The following is a 25,403-nucleotide window of genomic DNA, read 5'->3' on the forward strand; positions in this document are numbered from 1 at the left end:
TTTGGCTGCATTGTGTCTTCGCCGCTGCACACAGCCTTTCTCCAGTTGCAGGGAGCGGGGGCTACTCTTCGTTGTGGTGCGCGGGCTTCTCATTGTGGTGGCTTCTCTTGTTGTGGAGCACAATCTCTAGGCGCATGGGCTTCAGCGGCTGTGGCACGTGGGCTTCACTAGTTGTGCGTCGCAGGCTCTAGAGCACAGGCTCAGTAGCTGTGGTGCACAGGCTTAGTTGCTCCATGGCATGTGGGATCTTCTTGGACCAGGGCTCGAACCCGTGTCTCCTGCATTGGCAGGCAGATTCTTAACCACTGTGCCACCAGGGAAGTCACCAGAGAGTATTTAAAGCCAGAAAGTTAAATATAGTATGCCTTCCAGAAATCATAATTTTCCTCAAAGTTTTGGAAAAAGAACACTATTTTACATAAAAACAAGAACTGATAATATAAATAGTGTTTATATAAAATAGTGTTCTTTATATGAAGAAGACTTTAAATAAATCTTAACATTATTTCACAGTACAACCCAGGACCTCCAGGAATCTATGTTAAACTATTAGAGCAAATTACTACAGATCACTATCAGAGCTTGGGACTTCAGAACATCAATTCTGAATTATTGTTAGGATTATGTCTTTCAAAGGTTTAGAGAGAGAGAAAGAGTGGAGTGGGGGAAGTGAGCAGGGGAGAGGTGAGTACTCAATAAATTAATGAGGACAGTGACATATTCTTTCTTAAACTACACAGATTCCATGGAGGCTGAAATTTTAGTCTTTACATCTCAGAGATATGAAGAGGATGAAGTGCCACTCAGTCGATAACAATGACCATCAGTAAACAAAGAGCTACACTCTATTATGCCACTGAATTAGATGCTGTAAAAAATTTTTAAAGATGCCAGTAGGGTTTCCCTGGTGGCGCAGTGGTTGAGAGTCCGCCTGCTGATGCAGGGGACGGGGTTCGGGCCCCGGTCCGGGAAGATCCCACATGCCGCGGAGCGGCTGGGCCCATGAGCCATGGCCGCTGAGCCTGCGCGTCCAGAGCCTGTTGCTCAGCAACGGGAGAGGCCACAACAGTGAGAGGCCCGCGTACTGCAACAAAACAAAACAAAACAAAACAAAAAAAAGATGCCAGTAGTAATCTTTATCTGTTTGAAGATGCTATAATTTGGCCTACCACCTTTCCAGCTCCACCTACCATTACCCATTCCCTTTTGCAAACCTGTTCCACAAACCAAAGTTTTGTATTTACGGATTTCTTTACCTGGAATACCCTTTCCTCCAGTCCTCTAGTGGGCATCTAACTCATTTGTCAGCCCACAGCCAAACTACTGTTTCTTCCATGAGGCCTTCCTTGCCATATCCCTTCCTCAGATAATTAATACCTGATTTTTACACTAATCACGCTATATTTTAATTATCTTCTGGATAAGAATGAATCCATACTTTTTAGTCATTTCAGTTCTTCCAATACCCAAACAGAATGACTGGCCCACAGTGGGGAGAAGGGGTGTAGCAATTTCTAGTGGATATTTCTGGGACTCTCTAACTCACCAAAGTTGAGGTAAAAATACAGGGGCCTCCAAACAGTATAATCAGATGGCAGGCCAACATTCATGAGAGATTTGCTTATGGATGCCAGAACACTATACTTTGGTGTGCAGCTGTGGTTGCCATCCAAGATGACTACACGTAGAGTAACTGACAATCTCCAACCAACTCTTGTTAAGAGTCGACATGAAGCAGAGGGTTGGGAACTGCAACCATTACAAGAGAGTGACTTATCAAAGTATTTACAGTGATGGGGGACTAGGTCAACAATGTCAAATAAAATTCACAGATAACTTTTTAAAATCCATTTTTTTGGTCACCAATATCAACTTTCTGACCTTACTGACAGGCCTCCTAGCAAGTACAAAACCTGGCTGATAAGTCTGGCCTCTGTTCCAGCTGTTGTTCAAGAAATGGTGATAATAACAAGTATGATGACAGGAAGGGAATTATGAAGGAGAAAATAGAAAAAAAAAAGCTAAGAAAACCCAGGTATGAGAGGGAAAAGTCTAAAAAGAACTACTCCACAATGCAAGGGGGAAAAAAATTAAATGAACAGTTTTTATCTCATTTGGTAAGATGAGAAACTCATGTCTGCATAGTTTTACAAGCTCCCAGGACTGCTGATCCCTTGAAGCCTACAGTACAGAACACATAAATTATTTCTTTTTTATTGTCCTGCATTCATCTCTAAGGGAGACTTGACTTTTGACAGCCTCATTTGAAAAAAATAATTAAAATCTGGTTCCAGAGGCATATGTTCTCCACTGAAACTCCCACAAGGAACCCAATCTCCAAAGTGATTTAACGGAAATTGCTCACTTGATATCCATTCTGTGCTCAACTTAACTTCCATGCATACGTCTCATTCCCTCTCATATCTGTTTACAAGAATTTTGTTAAAAAAAAGAAAAAAACTTGATCATTCATTGACCATATTTCTTCTTTGGTCACACAAGAACTTTCTGTATTCCAAGTTTCAAAGTCTGGGAAATAGGGCTACATCACTGGTGAAAACAGTGGCAATTTGTTCTAAATACAAAATAGCTTATTTTCCTTTGGCAACTCTCCAGGGTTTTGGGTGGAGGGAAAGGATACTCCTCTCTGGAGAGATCAGGCTCTGAACCTGGCCTACTGTCAAAACTTAGCTGTGGGTGGGAGATAAATTTTTTAAAATTATTTATCTTTCACATCAATTTGGAAGCTGATTTAAGATTTTTGCATTATTAACAGTTTTTCTACTCTTCAGTCTTTTGTTGGTGTTCATCCCTATTCTGGCAGCCCCCATTGGCTGATTTAATGGTACCAAGGGGCTGAGAAGTGTTGCTGTCCAAAAGAAAAAGCATTCTCTCACAGGAACTGGGAAGGCAATCTGCAATCACAACAGTAGCTACTTGTTAATTTTCTATTTGAAACACAGTGATGTCAATAGTATTGTACCCTGCCAGCCACCATGGGGTAAAGTACATTTTGAAACCAAAACAAACTTCCTACGTGCTGGCAAGTCAGATTTGAGACACAGTGATAACTTTCTGTAAGACACTGCCCTAGTTTTATATACAAAATGCACACAACAAGCATCAGTCTATTATTCTATAAGAGTTTAAGTCTACCTCTCACAGCTCCATTCCTACCCACAGCCCAGTACAGTTTATCAAATCACAGTCCAGGGTGGAAGAGGGAAAAAGGAAGAACTATTGTTACTGACCTCTAATAAAATGGCGATCCTGCTTAGCACAAACAGCACACTCCAAGAATGCTTTGTAATGTAGATGTTCATTTAGAAGCATAAAATGAAAATAGCTTGATACCTTTAAAATTAGCCCCACTATTAAGATGTGATTAGTGTAATAGTTCACTTTAAGGAGGTGTATGCACTTAGGAGGAAAGGCACCTTTCTTACATGAAACAGAAACACTCTGGCCTAAGAATTAATGCATCCCTGGAAGATGAATATTCACAATTTGTACTGAATATAAGTAACCTGAAATAGAGAGCTAAATGACTAAAACTGGTGACCATGCTTACTACTGGGAGATGGCAAATGGTTTGGCATTGCTGGACATCTACCAATTTAGTCAATCCAAGCCGGGGATTATTTTTAAAGCCCCATTTTAGCAAAATTTCCCCCAAATCAAAACGTGGGGTTTTCTGGTTTTGTTTTTGTTCTGGGGAGGTAAAATTTGGGGCAGGAAAAAGGGTGACAAAGAGCAATTGTTGGCCAGGTGTAATTTTTAAAAAATTAATCCTGAGGTATTTGTAGGGCATTTGGAACCTTTTAAAAAATAAGATTCACAGAATTTTAAAATAAGATTCACAGAATTCACAATCCTGACAATGACAGAGAATTAATGTTCTTATTTCAAAGTTATTTAACTCCTCTGATCTTTCTCTTTCATTATATACTGTATCACATTTTTTTCTGACCACAAAGGGCCCAACTGAAGAGTAGTTTTTGAGAGTTACTTTTGGAGGCAGCCTCGCATAACAGCTGGCACCAATCCTAGGCATGCTCTCCTCTGATAAAGCAGAAATTTTTTCAGTGTTGTATTAGGGCACTGACAGAAGAGCATTTTTAGGCAGGTAGAAAGTGAACATGCCTTAAGAACTACTTTACTTCTAAAAACTCTTCTGAAAAGGAAAGGTATTCAAAGGATTAAGAACAATTACAATAGTCTCCTAAAAGGTAAACTTTTATCAGTAAAAGACTGAGTTCAGATTAAGACTGTGTTGCAACACTACACTTTGTGGCTTGTTTCTATTTATATTTGTCTAAATCTTAGTTTGACTCTCCTCTGGATAAGCACAGAAAAAAATTAAATGAGAAAAGAATCAGAGATATAGTATTTACTTTGTATGATTCCAGCCTCAAGGCAATACCATTATAGTTTTCTATTCAAGGGCTGCTACAAAAGTGCCATTACACTTTGATTCCAGGAGAACAGCCTTGAAAAATCTATATTGTTCTGTGGATTTGAGAAGAAGGAAAAGCCATGCTGAGGGAACATGTTCCATTTTGTTACCACTCAATCAAAATCCTGGCTGTTCATGGGGGAGGTTGTGTGGCTCTCTCAAGTATATTCCAACAACAACAGCATAAAAACTGTTGCTTCAGCCAAAGAAGGGGGTAGAGTTAGGAGGTTAAGTTTGCCCAACTTGGCCACAGTTCCTTTCAGTTATTAGAAATACTACAGTGTGAAAGTCTTGAAACATCTTCCAGGATCACCAACATCTCTAATCTCAGGGTACAAAAGATACATGAAGGATCCTTTGAAATAAAGGAAAATAAGACCCAAAATTTATTCAGTATTCTTCTAGACACACCAATATTTCCTGAATATTGCAAGCCAACAAATACATGTTTCTTCCTTCATCTGACCCAATACACGCAGCAGTAAACTCCAACTGCTTTCAAGGGAGTTCTAAGAGCCCAATATCACCAAACTGCTCTTTAGGAAAAGCCTCCTCCATTTCAAAAATAGCAGTCTTGCAAAGCCGTTCAGCTCTATCTAAACTGTGTTATGTTTACAAATGTTTTAACTGTGAAGACGGAATTTCCAATTGAAAAAGAACCTTATTTAGAAGACACTGAATTTTTTTTACAGCTATGCCAAATACAAGCTGTTCTGTAAAGGAATAATTGTGAATCCAGCTGGATTAAAATGAATCAAGATAGAAAAACCATACAGACGTTACAACCCTAGAGAAAAATGCAATAATTGGTCACACCAATGATTCACATGCCAAAGAGTAAGTTTTGTCAGTGACACCCGCAGGCTCAGGGAAACTTCGATGATTGTCCTACATGACAATACATGTATATTACAGAGACATACCCCTAACATCTTCTTACTAAAGTGCAATAGCAATGTTTTTTCAAAGAACTGATCTAAATTGGTTTGACTTTATTTTCATTTTTTATTAGGGTAATAAGTCCCTATGTAGCTAGCACTCACTGTGTACAGTAGAACTGTCCTATTTTTAATCCGAAAATTCCTCCTTCAAGCTTTCCAAGCTTCAAAGGAGTACATTTCCTAATTCCAGTCCGTTACGATTTTGGTGAAAAAATCTTAGTTGTATTCTTTATTAATTTCCAGATTTCTCCCTTGTTCTAATTTAGCTATTGCATTTCTAGATTAGAAAGATATTTTTCTCATTTAATTTTAGATTATTTTAAAGGCTCAGCATTGCTCTAATTACTTTGGGATAAAAGTACTGGAAAATAAAGGATTCTATAAAAAAATAGATTTTTTGGTAATGGCATAAAATCCTATATCAACCTCCCACATCAGGCAAACTTAAAAGTGGCAGGTTGTATGTTGAAATTTTTAAAAGTCAACGATCTAAGGTTGATGTACTAGAGCAGGCACAGAGTTTACAAAGGCACCGGATTTCTCACAGATATATCTTGTTCAGGGTTCTCTATTAAAGGATAAATTGAGACACACTCAGATGAAATATAAGTTACAAGGGGAAACATATGATAGCAAAAGTTACTTGGCTCTTCATCATAAAGGGCTTACTGGAGTACAGTGAACATCTTCAACAGTACTCCAAAACAAAATGACATCCAAGAGATTCTGGAGAGCTAAGAAAACTGGCCTTTGGTGTTATTCTTATTTACCTGAAGCTATAGCAGATGTACCTGCCCCAGCTGAAGCTTTTGGCTGTTTTCACAAGACACTTGGGCATTCATCTACACTGCCAGTACAAAAGAGGGAGAACCCTAGTAGACACCCCTTCATAGGGAAAACACAGCCATTACAAATGACACTGTATTTTAGCTGACATTAAAGAAATACCAGGAAAGCAACTACAGATTAAGAGAATAAAAAGGCTTTATCACATTCTCTAAATGTAGTCCCAGGCCCATATCTATCTTATCCATGCTGAATAGCTGAAAGTCCACTTTCACCCCAGAACAAGTGACAAATTATCCTTTAATGACTGAAAGAACAAAATAGTTTCAGATGCAGCATTTCTCCTGAAAACCCTTTCAAACACACTGACAATGTTTTAAAACCAACTTTGGCAAACTCCTACAGAGAATCATGCAAGTCACAGGAATAATCACTCGTAACTAAGTTGTTCATACAAGCCTCAGCCCATGATAACCTCCTGCTTTTGAGTTTACCACAATTCCCATCTGGAACATACACAACTTAGCAGTTAATTACATACTGTTTTCAGGGGCTTTATAATTTTGTGTTCTACCTAGTTAGACTAAATCCTCAAAAGCAGGGCCTGGGATTTCTCCTCCTTTTATCCTATCCCCTGTACCTAGCACACAGTCAATGCCTAATAAATGCTTGTCAGTTGATTTATAATTATCTTTAGGAGTCCTTTGTCAGTGCCAGGAATTAAGCCACTTCAAATGAACTCCCATTTCCACACAAAGATTTTAAATCAGAAAACATGATCTTGGGGTTAACAGTATGTAAGGCTGTTAAAAGACATTAGCATAGACATCTGACCATTACCAATAACTTATAAGTCATCCTAGATTGATATTCAAAGGAAGTTCAAAACAAATTCTAAATTTTCAACATCAAGGAAACTTGAAACAAATCCTAAACCTAAATTTTCAACATATTTCTGAGTTAAAATAAAAGTGCAAAAGGTGGATGAGGGGAGAGAGTTACAGAGAGGTCAAACAGTACCTTAGCTGAAACAGTAAAACTGCTGCTAAAGACAAAAATTGTTTATTCCTAACCACTGTCTTTTGGACCTGTACTAGCATCCAACCAACCCTTCAAAGTACTCAAAGCTCTACCAAAAATGTTGAGAAACCTCCAATAAACCTTCACCTGCTGAACAAAGGTAAGGAAGGCCATTTTGCAAAGTGAAGCTAAGTTCAAACATATGTTTTGAGCTCCAGCTTTTCTAGGTCTAAACCAAGAAATCCTGGACAGAAGTAAAATACAGTTCTTTACGTCATTTCCAAAAAAGCTTCTCTGTAGAGGATTACCATCTGAAAAAAAATTATTTTTACATTAAAGCACTAACCAGAAAATACCCTGAAGCTCATGTTTAAAAATCCATTTTTTCCTACTCCATTCAAATGTTACTAAACTAAGCATGTTGACTACAATTTTAAAATAAAATTAATTTTATTGTAGCAAATTGTAAGGCCAATTAAAAGTTTAGAAAAATGACAGCAAATATCTATTAACTTTATCACAAGTAAATTAATCTACGTATCTTTGTCAGTATGAAAATAAAAAATCTTGGATCTCAAGAATAGGGGAAAACTAACCACTAGTATCTTTCCTTCTAAGCAGAGCAGATCAAAGAGTGCTAAACATGATTATTTTTAAAATTTCTAATAAAATGCTCAACAGAGCAAGAACAAGTTTTAATACACCATATCTAAAATTCACTGAAGTAGTTACGGATCACTTTCTATTTACTAAACTTGTTAACTTTAATTACTTCACAGCTTTCAAGTGAGCCAAACTCATAGCTACTTTTTAAACAAATACACACACACACACACACTTTTAAATTCAGGCATAAAAGAAACGGCTCTAGATGAATACCTATGAGCACCAACTGGCCATTTCAATAACAATCTATTTGGCTAGAAGCATTTATGGAAATTCTCTCAGCATTCTATGATGTTTTCCTAAAGCTATTAATTCTAAACTAAGAGAGACATTAGCCTTCCAAAAGAGAATGTCTTTGGAAGCAACCTAAATGTCCATCAACAGAGGAATGGATAAAGAAGATATGGTACATATATACAATGAAATATTACTCAGCCATAAAAAAGAATGAAAGAATGTCATTTGCAGCAACATAGATGGACCTAAAGATTATCATACTAAGTAAATAAGTCAGAGAAAGACAAATATCATATGATATCACTTATATGTGGTATCTAATTTTTAAAAATGATACAAATTAACTTATTTACAAAACAGAAACAGGCTTACAGATATTGAAAACTTATGGTTACCAAAGGGGAAATGTGGGTGGGGAGGGAGGGATAAATCAGGAGAATCAGGAGCTTGGAATGAATATACCATACTACTATATATAAGACAGACAACCAACAAGGACCTACTATATAGCACAAGGAACTCTACTCAATATTCTGTGATAACCTGTAAGAGAAAAGAATCTAAAAAAGAATGAATATATGTATATGTATAACTGAACCACTTTGCTGTACACCTGAAACTAACACAACACTGTAAATCAACTATACTCTAATAAAATTTAAAAGAAAATAATGTCTTCCCAAGGTGCCACCCAAGAACAATGTTCTAAATGATCATGGAAACTTCCATGTAATAATCTATTTAGATAATTCTACAGGCTTTTAATGATGTCAAAATCAACAGCTATCAGAATAAATCAAGTTACCAAAAAATCAGAAGCAAAACAGGATTAACACAACTGCAGATAAAAATTACAGGGGGAAAAAAAATTACAGGGAAGAGTCTATATCTCAAAAAGCAAGCTAATATGTAGTAAGATGTTAACATCTTAGAGCTATGTAGACAGAACAAGGTAACAACACATCAAGGGGAAGATACCTGTATAAATTCTAAACATTCCGAGGAAATGTCTTTATAACGACAACAAAAAGATCTGTCACCACTTCTTGCTATTTATAGCAAAACTTTAAGTCACAACTGAGTTTCTCAGTCTGCTGTACCGAATTCAGATACAGAGAGACATGTACTTGCATCTGTAAAACCATCACACTCAAGAGGCATTTTCCCATGATACAACTTTAGGAGAGGTCCCATTATGAAGCACTATCATCACATACTTCCTAAGTGGGTCATATTACCTAGAATACCCTATGAGGACAAACTGTTCTCTATGAAGCAGGAGTGGAGAACAAAAGTATTTTCCTTGGAAATGGAAGGTATCTTCAGGGTAGCAAATATCTCACTATGTGCCTTCCTAAAATATTTTCTATCTTGAAGTGACAGGTTTCAAAAAAACCCAAAAAACAAAAAAACCCCAGTGACTTATTTGACTTGGCATTTAACTTTTTTCTCTTAACCTACCACAATGTGCATAGCCAGCTATAAAAATCAAATAAAAATGTAAATTACTAATTCACTGACCACCTGTTACATGCAAGACACTGGTCAGAAATAAAGATGAGCAAGTTACAGTCCCCTTCCACATGATCCAGAAAGGAAAGACATTACAGTATGAGGTAATATGGGTTAAAATTCATATAAATGACACAAACAGTGAACAGATAGGAATTTAGAAGAGATATTATTTTGGATAAACAGAAAAGACTTCGTGAAAAACATATTTTAGCTACACCTTGAAGGCAGTGTGAAAAAGTTTTTCTTTGGGAATCAGAAAATCTAGATTCTCATCCTGACTTTGTCATTAGCTTGGTGGAGTATAAAACTTGGAGGAACTTAGTTTTCCTTATCCATTAAATAAGAATACTAGACTAGATGATTTTCTAAGAATCCTTCTAGCTTTATTATCTATGGAAATGTATAGGTAGAATTACATTTATTGCCTTTCAAAAAAATCTTTAAGTTCACAAGTAATATACTCTTACTACAGAAATTCTAACAAAATCAACATGATAGTTTCTCCTTGATTCTCACGCCCCTCCCCAGAGGCAACAAGTGTTTCAGTTTGATATGTATCTTTCCAAAACTTTTCCAATGTATTTACACATTTGATTGTGTTATTTTTAACATAAATGAGATCATACTGATAATACCATTTTTCAATTTGCTTTTTTTCACTTACTATGTCTTTGAAATCTTTCCACATATACACATTGAAATCTATATCATTCTTTTCACCCAATATAAGGTACAGATGTATTATTATTTACTTAGCCATACCCCTTTTGATAGGAATTCATGTTATTTCCTCTTTCTTTTTTTTAACATGGAAATAATTTATTGGATATATTTGGGCATTTATTTTTCCATATGACTCTTAGGGACATTTCATTCAAATCTTTTTAAAAAGCTGGCAGTTTAGCAAAAAATATTATAGGACATCTATCAATATATATTAATTTTAGGAGAATTTATGCTATTACATTAATCAACTGTTTAAATTTTTTAAACATCTTTATTGGAGTATAATTGCTTTACAATGGTGTGTTAGTTTCTGCTTTATAACAAAGTGAATTAGCTATACATATACATATATCCCCATATCCCCTTCCTCTTGAGTCTCCCTCCCACCCTCCCTATCCCACCCCTCTAGGTGGTCACAAAGCAGTGAGCTGATCTCCCTGTGCTATGCAGCTGCTTCCCACTAGCTATCTATTTTACATTTGGTAGTGTATATATGTCCATCCCATTCTCTCACTTCTTCCCAGCTTACCCTTCCCCCTCCCCGTGTCCTCAAGTCCATTCTCTACCTCTGTGTCATTATTCCTGTCCTGTCCCTAGGTTCTTCATAACCTTTTTTTTTTAGATTCCATATATATGTGTTAGCACATGCTATTTGTTTTTCTCTTTCTGACTCACTTCACTCTGTATGACAGACTCTAGGTCCATCTACCTCACTACAAATAACTCAATTTCATTTCTTTTTATGGCTGAGTAATATTCCATTGTATACATGTGCCACATCTTCTTTATCTATTCATCTGTTGATGGACACTTAGGTTGCTTCCATGTCCTGGCTATTCACTGCGGCTCTATTTAGTTCATTGCAGCTCTATTTACAATAGCCATGTTACTTCTAATTTGATGTTATTATAAACATTTTTGTTATTCTTATTCATTCCTCTCTGTGCATTAGAAGTTTAAAAGGGGAGTGTGGGGGTGGGGGTGGAAGGAAGGAATCTGAGCCAAAAGCATGAAGGTAGAAAATAAAGAGGAAGATGAAGAAGTTCAAACCAGGAGTTCTTATTTTCAGCAAAGGAGGAAACAGGAGTCATAATAATATACCACAAGTAGCTTTAGGACTAGGAATTGGGAGATATGAGTCCTAGCCCTTGGTTCACAAACTAGATCTGACAGTAAAAAGTGGAATTGGGTATTTCAAATCTCATAATTTTTTTCAGACTAGACGGGATCTTAAAGATCTTCACTTATACTTCCAGATTTTAGAGAAACTAAGGTCTTATCTGCAATCTAGAATGTGATTTTGATGACCCCTAGCTTTGAGTTTTTACCCCACACTCTGCTGAAAGGATTTTTTTAGAAGGGTTTGAATAGTCACTGTGATAAATGCTATAGAGACACAATAAGAAGTGAGAATAACCGACCCATAATGTTACATTTAAAGACAGCATAAGTTTCTAGCGGACCCCGTCAGCACAGTTCTGATTTCCAGCAAACTTTACCAACTCTGAAGAGGAAAAAAAATAAACAGTGGAGATGTCCTAAAATTAGGGACGGATTTGGCAGACTATCAAAGCAGTGAGGACATTATTGAAAAGCTACTTCGTCCAAATGGTAAGGAAGAAAGATCCCAATATACCTACCTACTTCCTCTTCGGATGTTTATAGACAAATGTTTTAAATAAGCTAAGCTGCCCTTCCTGGAGTTTTGTGTAACAGCAGTGTGCTTTTTCCTCCTGGTATGGCACCCCTCATCTAATGATCAGTGGGGCCTATTAAAATGACTGATTAGATATAGCAATACAATACAGTTACAACCACAAAACCAGATTTCTGGAGCCTGAGCAAATGTAAACTTAAATTTGTCAGAGAATACAAAATAAAAAAAAAAGTGACCAGGATTTAGCACAATAATATTTACAGATTAACTCATTACATTTCCTTAGTGAGTCAATGGTAAGTATTTTTCCAAAAGGGACAAGGTCCTAATATTCATTAGTATTTAAATCTCAGAACTCATATCTATATTTATGTGTATATTCAGCTTTGAGGAATGTGTTTATATTAGTTATAAATGACACATATGTTTCTTAAGGCAAGTTCTAGTTTTACAGAAATATTTACTATTTATCATTATAAAATAAGTACTTGTTACAAAATAAACTTTCATTGTAGCTATAGCACCATGTGTTAAAATAATCTATAGATATTTTATAGAGCTCAAGTTTGAATGAGGTGAGGTTCTAAGCTCATTTTTCCAGCTGCTCTTTAATCTTGTGTGTGGGGGGGTGGTATTTACATACATACATACATACATATATGCTTTGGAGATAGCAGAATAATACTTAAGTTTTTAATATGTCTATAATTATTGAACTTAAAAAATTCACAAACTATAAAACTTTTCATGTAGGAAGGGAATCAGAGATCATCTAGGTCCCCTCATTTTTACAGCTAAGGAAAGCAAGACCCCAAGAATTTAGTTAACTTATAATATCCACAACTTAACACTAGTAGAGATGAAAAGAAAAATTATTCTACCAGTAGTAGAGATGAAAAGAAAAATTATTATCTTCTAACTTCTGGTACAATTCTCACATCAATGCATTACATACCCCCAAAGAAGTCATCTGTGTTGGATTACAGGTATCCTTTTCGACAATTTAGCTCCTAAATCACATTTAGTATTAAAATCTACCTTTCTCTATTAGCTTTCCCCAAAATAACAACAAAAAAAGGAAGTCATTCATACTTATTAGTTCACAAAGTTTCAACTTTTCTTGATTTAGAAGATATGAATATAAGCAATATGTCATGTGGTTGTCCTAGGGCTGAATCAATTATTTTCCAAGCAAATTTGCCTTCAAAAGCTGGTTAGTGGGCTTCCCTGATGGTTCAGTGGTTAGGAACCCTCGCTTCTACTGCAGGAGGCATGGGTTCAATCCCTGGTCAGGGAACTAAGATCCCGCATGCTGCACAGTGTGGCAAAAAAAAAAAAAAAAAAAAAAAAAAGGTTAGCAAGTAACCATATGAGAAAATTCTATTCTTATTACTGAATTCTCCTTTAGAACTGTGGTTTTTCACTCTTAACACCCATGGGACTTGCAACTGGCATTATTCACTAGAATGCACAGAAAAAGATAAGCATGTACAAAATAACTATCCTCTTCTCTGCAACAGCTAAAACGTATCAAATGGTCTGAATCTCTTCATTTTTAAAAGTAAATAAATTGAAGATACTAAAAAAGTGTCTAATGTAATAAAAAGATGTCTCACTGATGTACCTCTTGGCATGCTTTTTTTTTTTTTTGCGGTACGCGAGCCTCTCACTGCTGTGGCCTCTCCCATTGCGGAGCACAGGCTCCAGACGCACAGGCTTAGTGGCCATGGCTCATGGGCCCAGCCACTCCGCGGCATGTGGTATCTTCCCAGACCGGGGCACGAACCCGTGTCCCCTGCATCGGCAGGCGGATTCTCAACCACTGCGCCACCAGGGGGAAGCCCTTGGCATGCTTTAACTGCCAAAATTTGTACCAAAATAGAAATTTCTTTACATGAAGAAGATGACAGTTTAAGAAAAACTATTTGAATTGCAGTTGTTATTATTATTAAACCAATATTTATCAGAGCATTTACACTGCATTAATTACTGTATGCAACCAAAGAATTTAGCAAAACAGCACACTGCCTTAAAATCTAGTGAAATTCTGCCGCTGTATAATTATTATGAACACCGGTGTAAAAGGTATACCCAGTTTTATGGATCAAACACATTCCTTAAAGCTGCCATAAAATAAATTCTTGTACACTGCATCATCTAAAATATATCAGGAAAATCTATTACTATTCCTCTTTAAATTACAAATTCATAGTTTGAGAGGAAGTGTTTCCCTAAACAAGGTACAGTTGCCCTGAGATACACACTCTGCAATCACTTGGATAAAAAGCTACTACACCTTCACTATAATACTCACCATGTCAATTATTTAAAGTCTAACTTATTTATTTATAGACATAATTTTAGAATCCGAGTTTCAAGTTATAATATTTCTTGGTTATTTTTAAAACCTAATGATCTCATCTCTTCCCAGGTATCATCTGTAGAATTGATTTAAACTTTAGGAATTGGATAACTGAAGTTCTGAGAACACTTAGTTTCTAGAATGCAGTCCTTGTCTGAGTCAGTCTCTGTCACCTTGCAGCCTGAGTCAGGGAATAGAAAGCTTAGCCTTAATGAGCTATTTCTAACAAAGGTCAATATAGAAACTGTGAATCTGTCTAGACACTGCTGCAATGACTTCACTGTATAGGCTGCATTTTAGATGTGTAATTTTATCCTGGCTATGCTTCCTCTACTAACCATAAATTTTACCTCTAAAACCCACCCATTACTTCATCTCTATCTCATATAACATTCAACTATAATTGAATTGAACTCTAACAGGTGCCTATCTCTGCACTTGGACAGCTATTTTTAGTTTGTCTACAGTTTTCAGCATTCCTACCCCTATAAAACTACAGTTAAAATATTCATTTACTTGCATACAACAATAAATGCATCAATTACATGTCTCTGACAAATGATGATGTTACTCTGCATACTGTTTGATAATGTTAACATCTCTATATAGCTGGTTCTATAGTTTCATAAGTCGCCAAATTCTATTAAATATGTGTCCCCTACTTTCCAGTGCATAGCTACTTTTTTAGGGTTCTATAGTTACCCTCGATAACTCAGTACTGTAACTGGACTCCTACTGTATAAAAAAGTACAAAGAATAAAATTAACTTCTTCAGGGACTTTTACATGAATTTAAAAAGTAAGAGCCAGTTTTCCATCTTTAGACTAAAAAGAGGAAACAGCCATCATTTTTACTTGCCTAATCAGAAAACTAGATCCGTAGCTATTTCCTGCTATCTGGACAATGACGTTTCTCCTTCCCTCCACAGCTATACTTTTTCTTCAAAAAATCCTCCAAAGAACTGTGCTTTAAAAAAAAAAAAAAAAAATATATATATATATATATATATATATATATTTACTTATTTATGTTTGGCTGCATTGGGTCTTTGTTACTGTGCGCGGGCTTTCTCTAGTTGCGGTGAGCAAGGGCTACTCTTCGTTGCGGTATGTGGGCTTCTCATTGTGGTGGCTTCTCCTTGTTGTGGAGCACTGGCTCTAGGCACATAGGCTTCAGCAGTTGTGGCACTTGGGCTCAGTAGTTGTGGCTTGCGAGCTCTAGAGTGCAGGCTCAGTAGCTGTGGCGCACAGGCTTAGCTGCTGTGTGGCATGTGGGATCTTTCTGGACCAGGGCTTGAACCCGTGTCCCCTGCATTGGCAGGCAGATTCTTAAGCACTGTGCCACCAGGGAAGCCCCCCGACAGCTATACTTTTACAATTTTGTTGTTCAAGGTCTGACAAATACCATCAAGTTATATTTTAGTATACCTTAAGAGAAACTGATACAATTACTATATTCTTTCAATATATGGTCTTAATTTTGTTAAATTTCATTGTTAATTAGAGGCTCTGAAAAATCTTTAAATATTCCCTTTTTATATGCTACAGAACTCAATCTTTCCTCATTATCAAATACTTGAACCACATTAGGTAGTAACACCATATAATATATTGGAAATTTATCTGTGGTTAATTACACATCTTAAGCAGTTGTAAAGTGTTGAGTCATTTGTGCAATGCCATCAGACAATGATGAAATCAGCACTTTTTAAGTGCCAAACTGTGAGGTCAGTAGACTTTTTCAGACCTTTTCCCCAGCCAATGGTGACTGGTATGATGAAAGGATGATCACAAAGTTGGTAAGCAATTAGCCATTTTAGTGAGTGGTGAAGTGGTATCTCAATAGTTTTGATTTGCATTTCCCTAATGATTATGATGTTGAGCATCTTTTCATGTGCTTATTGACCCTTTGTATATCTGTTCAAATCCTTTGCCCATTTTTATATTGGGTTGTCTTTTTATTGTTTAGTTGTAAGAGTTTTTCATATATTCTGGATACAAGTCTCTTAACAGATACATGTTTTGCAAGTATTTTCTCCCATTCTGTAATTTGTCTTTACTTTCTTGATGGTGTCTTTTGAAGCATAAATGTTTTAAATTTCGATAAAGTCCTATGTATCTATTTTTTCTTGTGTTGCTTGTGCTGCTGGTGTCTTATGTAAGAAACCATTGCCTAGGCCAAAGTCACAAATATTTACTCTCAGGTTTTCTTCTAAGAATTTTATAACAGTTTTATACCTTAAATTCAGGTCTGTGATTCATTTTGAGTTCATCTGTGTATATGGTGTGAGATAGGGATCTAACTTCATTATTTTGCATATAGATATCCAGTTGTATCAGCACCATTTGTTGAAAAGACATTGAATTGTCTTGGCATCCCTGTCGAAAACTAATTTACCATAAATATGAGGGATTGTTTCTGGAATCTATTCCATTGATCTATAAGTCTGTAAGTATAAGAATACTTAGATCAATACCACACTGTCTTGGTTACATAGCTTTGTGGTAAGTTTTGAAATTGGGAAGTATGAATCTTCCAACTTTGTTCTTTTCAAGATTGCTTTGGCTACTCTGGGTATTATGCATTTCCATATGAACTTTAGGATTAGTTGTAAATCCCTGCTAAAAAAAGAAGCTGGGATTTTGACAGTGCTTGCATTGAATCTGCAGATCAATATGGGGAGTACTACAGTATTAAGTCTTCCAATCCATAAACACAGGATCTCTAGCCAGCTAAGGTCTTCTTTAATTTCTTTAAACAGTGTTTTGTACTTTTCAGTGTACAAATCTTTCACCTCCCTTGTTAAGTTTATTCCTAAGTATTTGATTTTTTTAGATGCTATTGTTAATAGAATTGTTTTCTTAAACTCATTTTCAGATTGTTCACTGCTTATCTATAGAAACAGAACTGGTTTTTGTGTGTCAATCCTCAACCCTGCAACTTTGCTAAATTTTTTAATGAACTCCAGTTTTTTTATGTGTATTCCTTAGGATTTTCTATACATAAGACAAGACTATGATATCTGCAAGTAGAAATGGTTTTACTTCTTCCTTTCCAATCTGAATGCCTTTTATTTCTTTCTCTCACCTAAATGTCTTGGCTAGAACCTCCAGTACAATGTTGAGTAGAAGGCATGAGAGCAGACATATTTGTCTTACTCCTGATCTTAGGGGAAAGAATTAATCTTTTACCATTAAGTACAATGTTAGCTGTGGGTTTTTCATAAATGACCTTTTTATCAGTCTAAGGAAGTTACTATAAGGTATTTTCATAATGAAATTTATATCTTAGTAATAAACCAAGGCTAAGAAAAACTTTCAACTGAACTTTCCAGAATTACTGGACCCAATCTAAAACTACAGACTTTTGATCCAGCTGCAGTTATATATTTCAAACCTACAATAAAGGTATAGTTTCCTTAACTACATAACTTTTTTTAAAAAATTAATTAATGTATTTATTTTTGGCTGCGTTGGGCCTTCATTGCTGTGCATGGGCTTTCTCTAGTTGTACTGAGTGGGGACTACTCTGTTGCGGTGCGTGGGCTTCTCACTGCAGTGGCTTCTCTTGTGTTGTGGAGCATGGACTCTAGGCACGCGGTCTTCAGTAGTTGTGGCACGCAAGCTCAGTAGTTGTGGCTTGCAAGCTCTAGAGTTCAGGCTCAGTAGTTGTGGCACACGGGCTTAGTTGCTCCACGGCATGTGGGATCTTTCCGGACCAGGGCTCGAACCCGTGTCCTGCGTGCATTGGCAGGCAGATTCTTAACCACTGCGCCACCAGGGAAGTCCCACATAACCTGTTTTTAACGCAATCAAATATCCTTCAATATTAGTTAAGATAAGAGTTTTAATGAAAGTTCTACCAAACCAATCTTGCAAGTTGTTTTTCCTCCTAACAAATGTATTTTTTGTAGAATGTGTACACTGTACATAAAAGCATATGTTCTTTTTAAACAAGTGTCATTAAAGCACCCAAAATACGCAGCTAAAACCATTTAAGATATGCTCTTCCTGCCAAGGAACCCTAAATAGTCAGGTGATACACTAAGAAACAATTGCCTAACCCACGGTCAAAGATTTACTCTTATGTCTTGTTCTAAGATAATGTAGACCAAAACAATCACTCTGTCAAAATGTCCATGTCAAATGAGGACATGTATATAGTCTAAAAAAAAAACTGTATTCATTATCATGTCCAAACCACTGAGATAAACATAATACACCAAAAATTCTAACACAAAAAAGTTGAAATTATTTATGATATTCTAGTCTCCAACTATATATAAATCTTTACCTCAAAAAATGCTTAGCCATTCTCAAGTCATGGAATGAGAAAAGAGTAAAGACCTCACAAGTGCAGCAAAAACTCCATCAGGTAAACTGCTCCCCTTTAAAAAATTACCTGTCTTTTTTTTAGTGTGCTATGTGATATCTTAATGAACTGACAGAATCAATTAGCTTCTAAAAAAAAGTTACCGATTCTCTTCTTATGAGCAGGATAAAGTTCTGCATCGTAAAAATCCTTTAGCATGTTGCCAGTTATCAAGTTTTTTCCATACAATTTATTAACATTTTAAGAAGTCATTAAGTTTTCCATTTACCTCCTATGAAATTGTTTTATTATAATAGTATGTCTTCTGAGCTCTCAAGAGTATTTTATATATTTGTCATTTTTCACTTAAGTCATTATAATTCAATAAATAACATTGATTATAGATATGCTCAATAGTACATTTAATCATTTTTTCATTCAGTGAACATTTAATGAATGACTGCTACCTGCTAAGGGTAAATAAGACAAAGTCTCTGCCTTCCTGAAACTTATATTCTAGTAAAAGAAGTCAAATAACTCAAACAAATCAATAATTCATACAGAGATAAATGTTAAGGTGACAGAAAAGGCAATGGGATAGAAAGTGACTGGGGGGCAAATACTGTTCTCTAAGGAGATGACCTGAAAACTGAGAACTAAATAATGATGAAAGACTAGAGCAAGGGCTTTCCAAGCAGAAGAAACAGCATGTACAAAAGCCCTAAGATGGAAATAAACATGGTGTATTTGAGAAAAAGAAAGAAAACAGTGCCAGCTGGACCATAGGAGATGAGGGATAGAGTGGTAGGACTTTGTTGGCCATAGATTTTATCTAGTTGCAATAGGAAGCCAGTGGAGGACTGTAAACAGAAATGGCATGACGTGATATATCCTTTAAGAAGATTACTCTTGCTGCTATGTAAAGAATGAAACGTAAGAAGGAATGAATAGTAGCAGTTAATGGAAAATAATATTCTTTCTTTACACTGTTTCTTAGTCTGCTCTGTCCCTTTCTATTCCTAATTCCATCAACTGAAGGCTGGTTCTTATATCCTTCTCCTACCTGGGCTACTTCAGAATATCCAAACCAGTCTCCCTGATTTCACAGCTAGAGTATGTGTGCATATGGGCGCGTGTCTGTGCGTGCGTGTGTGCATTTGTATGTGTATGCTTTGATCAACAGTCTCAAAAACTCACTACTACCAACAAAATAAAATCCAAATTCCTTGACATTCAATAACACTGCAGTCTAATATCAAACCACCTTTCTGGCCTCATTTCCCAACACCAATTTGATAGACTCTACTCTTCCACTATATATGGGCTACTCACTCTTTCCTGGACAGAGCTTATGATGCCACCTTCCTGCTTCCATGGCTCTGACCCCTTTCCTTATTCTTTCCTTAGATTCAAAGTCTCTTGCTTCCTCATGGCTCAGGATACATTCTCCTTGACTATCCAGGCATTAGCTGTTTGACTATGACCACAGCATTTTTACATCACGAGCCATTATATACAAGTTTCACAATTCTACATTTAACTTTACTTCAAGCAACGCACTTTGGTATCTTCTATTCTATTCTACTTCTTTTTCAAATGACTCACTAAAATGACTGCACAGACTACTTAATGGGTTTCAACCTTCAGGTTGAAAAACAATTTTAATGCATCCTTCTAGACATTAATTGTTAACATATCATACATATCCTGGTATTGAAAGAGGCAACTTATAACTACCAAACTACAATGGCCTTAACCTTAAGGATAGGACAGGGTATCTTATACTTCATTTTATGTACCATGATGCCAAACACAGTATTTATTAATCCTTACTGAAGAGAAAGACTGATATTACACATAGGTATCATATTTACGATCAGATACGATGATTGACTGTTTTGTGTTCCCATCAACTTGTTTCAAACTGTAGTTATGATGGTCAAAATGGCTAGTTTTTTTTTTTTTTTGCGGTACGTGGGCCTCTCACTGTTGTGGCCTCTCCCGTTGCGGAGCACAGGCTCTGGACGCACAGGCTCAGCAGCCATGGCTCACGGACCCAGCCGCTCCACGGCATGTGGGATCTTCCCGGCCCAGGGCACGAACCCCCATCCCCTGCATCGGCAGGCGGCCTCTCAACCACTGCGCCACCAGGGAAGCCCAAAATGACTAGTTTTTAATAACACTTTGATCTATACTTTCTGCCTTCCTACCTTACAGGATTAAACAATGGTTTTGCATAGTGGGAGGACACAGTAAGTACTCAATAAATGCTCATTTTCACCATTCCTTCAGAGGTATAAGAATATCTCTATATGGAGGACACCGATTACCATTCACTGGGCATGTTCTCTTTTATCACAAATACTCGGGGTACTTCTGCTCTGCCTAGGAAGGCATTGTAAGTCCAGTGTCCTCATATGGTCCTTTTAGCTTTGCCAAAGTGTGGATAAGAGTAAGCCTTTTGTTTCAATGGAATGACAACTATTAAGGTTAAAGGGCCTCTCCTGCTGTCAGCACTAAGGTTCTTGATCATTAAAGTCCTATTAAAGTTGTTGACTCTTTCAAAAACATCTTCAGTAATCTGAATTAAGAAAATGAAAAAGCAATGAAGTGATCTAAAATCTGTACTGAATGGTTTCTTCTCTGGCAAATGACCCAACTTATAAGATAAGCCAATGGGGCAATGTAAATTCTTGATTTTCAAATCATAAAGACTCAAAAATAAAATTAATTTTACCATGAGATGATTCACATAGGCTCCTGAGGAATGCAGAACAGCTAAAGGTATTCTACTTCCCTTTACTTCTACCTCCTGAGCCTGTTATGACCTCTTGTAGGTCTAGAGGGACAGGGTGAATACACAGGTAACAAATGTTCTGTACCACCTAGCCCAGGCTCAGTGTAACCATCAAGGTTTTAGGCAGAAAAAGAAACCCAGAACCTATCCAAGAAAGAATCTGAATTTCCTTATCAGGTCTGAAACTACCTAAAAGCTCCCTAATGGGCTATAGGCATCTTGGGGTAATTGTGGGCCAGAGCAAACTACTCTGTGCTCGCCAGACCCTCTGAAATCTGGGAGTACGAACCTCAACATTTGTTGGCTATTGTCTCCTCAAGGCCAGACCCAGGGCTTCAACAATCTTAGGGCTCTGTTTAAGATAGCCATCTGGGGACTTCTCTGGTGGCACAGTGGTTAAGAATCTGCCTGCCAATGCAGGGGACACGGGTTCGAGCCCTGGTCCAGGAAGATTTCACATGCCACAAGCAACTGGGCCTGTGTGCCACAACTACTGAGCCTGCACTCTAGAGCCCACGAGTCACAACTACTGAGCACGAGAGCCACAACTACTGAAGTACCACTGCTGAAGCCACAGCTACTGAAGTACCACAACTACCGTGTGCCTAGAGGCCGTGCTCCGCAACAAAGAGAAGCCACCACAATGAAAAGCCCGCGCACCGCAATGAACAGTAGCCCCAGCTCGCTGCAACTAGAGAAAGCCCGCAAGCAGCAACAAAGACCCACCTCAGCCAAAAGTAAATAAATAAATAGATAAATTTTAAAAAAATGATAGCCATCTGGAATTACTCTGTCTTTCACTAACAATTTAAAATCATCTACTCTAATTCTCACTGCATTGCCCCAGTAAAAAAAACCCACTAACTTGGAGTAGCTTTATATGCAAGATTTTAGAACTAAGCTTTTTAAAAAAACTTTTGATATGAACATATTGTATGTAGAGCAGCAAAATTTCAAAAATATGACTTGCTTCAGGGCTATGTTTTCAGAATGAAAACAAAATCAAATCACTCTTTTGACAGTGAATTACTTTCCTCATATAAGCTCACACTCAAAAGCAAATGAAAGGTAAAGCCAAAATTCTATTTATTTTAAAGGATGCCAAATCTACGTAAACTTTTTATTTAATATGTCAAATAAAAAGAGTGCCTTAGAAAAAAGGATCATTAAATAGAACTGGGTGGGGGCCTAAAAAGTGTAATAGCAATACAGGCTTAAATATTAAAAATATTCTTGTGCTGCTTTCCTGCTCTTTGGCCAAAACATCCCCCCACCCCTCCCTTTAAATCATCCTGTGTCTACCAATATTTGTTTTCTTGTTAGATCCACTTTTCAGAAGTGGAGTATAGGTTATTCAATTGGATTCTTCCTTTAACACTCATCCTCTGACACATTCCACTAATTTAGAGATTTATATTGATAAATATCCCTTTTAAAAACAAATATATCTTGGAAAGGTTAATTCTATATTACCTTTCAACCTCAAAGAAGAGAGGGAGGGAGGACGAAAGAACAGGAGGGAAGACGGGAGAGAGGAGAAGACATAATTTGAGAAATAAAGACATCTAGGACTATCAGAAGAGGACAGAAAAGGATAAGTGAATGCCTTAAGAGAGGTAGGGTAGGAAACCAGCCAGAAAGTCTTAGACCTAAGTAAATAAAATGGGAACAAAAAGCCTTCACTGGAGAGAGCAGAGATCAGGTACAGTCCAGGTGATAAAAGCCACACATGCTACTCCAGTGCTATAGACAAATATGAGATTAAACAATTTACAGGGCATATCAAAGTAATACTATGGGTGATAAGGTTATCAATAAGTCAGAATTGATATACAGAATGCATTGAATGAAGTTTACTCAAAGGTTTTAAAAGCTCAATTTCAAATACTTTACTAAACAGTCTCTTTACTCTCGTGTTAAACAAAGGTTTTTGCTAGATTTCCAATGAGGGTCTCTCAAGGGCCACATTCATGTGGGTGAAATAATTATAAAAGCCACATGTTTACCAGTATTTAAAACATATGGCCCCAAAATACACTCTGTGCTCTAAAGGTCAAGAGAAGGTTTTATTTTTAGTATCTTCAAAGCTGTTATTTCTTAGTCCTTTTGCTATGTTTAAACTAGCCAGATACTTCCTTTAATATACTAGAAATATAAGACAGAAAAGACTCTTTAAAACATTTCCTGCCGAACTGCTTTGCCTCAAACTAGCAAAACATTTTTGACTAGACCACTGAACTTTGCTCCAGTTTTATCCTTCATTCAGTATTAAAGCTACCATCTACTATACATGCATCAAATGCTAGACACCAAGAATACAAAACTGAACAAAACAGAATCCCTACCTTTGAGGTAGTCATAGTCATTTGGCAGAAAGAGACATATAAACAGATAATTATAAGACGACCTGATTAAGTTTTACAGTAGGAGATATGAACAGAGCATTGTGCAAATAAAGTGGTAAAAGCCACTAAGTCAGCCTGGAGGAAAATGCTAAGCCTCTTCAAGAGGATTTGATATTTAAATTTATCTGCAGTGAGGCAGTTAGGTTAGTCAATATGTAAGGGCCCTGCTATTTAAAAAAGAGCAGGACAAAAAGTTGAAGGTCATAGAGATCTTGTATGTCAAAAATGGGTGGTACACCCAGCTATTCTACTTCTGGGTATTTATCCAAAGAACAGGAAAACAGTGATTTGAAAAGATATATGCACCCCTATGTTCATTGCACCATTATCTACAGTAGTAAAGATATGGAAATAACCTAAGTGTCTATCAATGGATTGATGGATGATGTGGCATGTGTACGTATGTGTGTATACACACACACACACACACACACACACACACACACACACACATACATGCACACGAGGGAATCCTACTCAGCCGTAAAAAAGAATGAAATTCTGCCATTTGTGACAACATGAATGGACCTTGAAGGTATATGCTAAGTGAAATAAGCCACACAGAGAAAGACAAATACCTATGATTTCACTTGTCCGTGGAATCTAAAAAAACAAAACAAAACAAAACAAACAAACCTATAGATACAGAGAACAGATTACCGGTTACCAGAGGGGAAGGAGGTTGTGGGGCAGGGTGCAGTGGATGAAGGGGGTCAACTGCATGGTGATCACTTTTTAGTGCACACAGATGTCGAATTACAGTGCTGTACATCTGAATCTTATATAATTTAAAAAACGGCTAATATAAACAATTCCAGTTTGTTGCTTATTACTTTAACCTTCATACCAAAAAGAGAACATTTAGTCATTCAATCCTCATCTTCTCCCCCAAACTTGTCCTTTCCTATATTCCTTTTTTTAGTAAATGATAATATAATCTAAAACTTAACCTTCCATAGCCAACTAATCACCAATTTCTATTGATTATATTCCATACTATTTCTTTATTCTGTCTACTTCTATCTCCAATGGCTACCATCATCTCTTACCTTGGAGGCTTCCAATGGCCTCCAAAGAGTTTTCTTGTCTCTGAGATCCCTTCTGCCAATCAGCCAATTCTTTATACTGTAGCCAAAGTGATCTTTCCAAAACCCAAATATGATCATATGACAACCCACTTTAAAATCATTCAACTGCTTACTGCTCTCAGAAAAAGTCCAAACTCTTCAGCATAATTGTCAACATCTGGCCTGGCTTGCCTCATGCTACCATCTTTTATACTCATACTGAACCTCTTGCAGTCTCCTCAACAAACAGTGCTCACTATCCTCTGGAAAGCCTTCTAAGACTCCCTCAAGAGAGAATCAGGTGACCTTCAAAATTGATCTTTCAGCATCCTCTGCTTCTCCATCATCATACTTACCACACTATACAGTATCATCATACTTACCACACTATACAGTATTTTAATTACTTATCTTTCTCTCCCAGGAAGCTATAAATTCCTTAAGGTCAGAAACTGCC

At 36.8% G+C, this 25,403-nt stretch overlaps 1 protein-coding gene across 3 annotated transcripts in view; it reads right to left on the reverse strand.

Moving 5' to 3' along the window:
• The window catches only part of MXI1 (MAX interactor 1, dimerization protein), a 102,572-nt gene that overhangs the window by 23,464 nt on the left and 53,705 nt on the right, over positions 1-25,403 (reverse strand). The gene's annotated exons all lie outside the window — the stretch shown is intronic.

Source organism: Phocoena phocoena, chromosome 16 (assembly GCF_963924675.1).
Source record: "Phocoena phocoena chromosome 16, mPhoPho1.1, whole genome shotgun sequence".
NCBI lineage: Eukaryota > Metazoa > Chordata > Mammalia > Artiodactyla > Phocoenidae > Phocoena > Phocoena phocoena.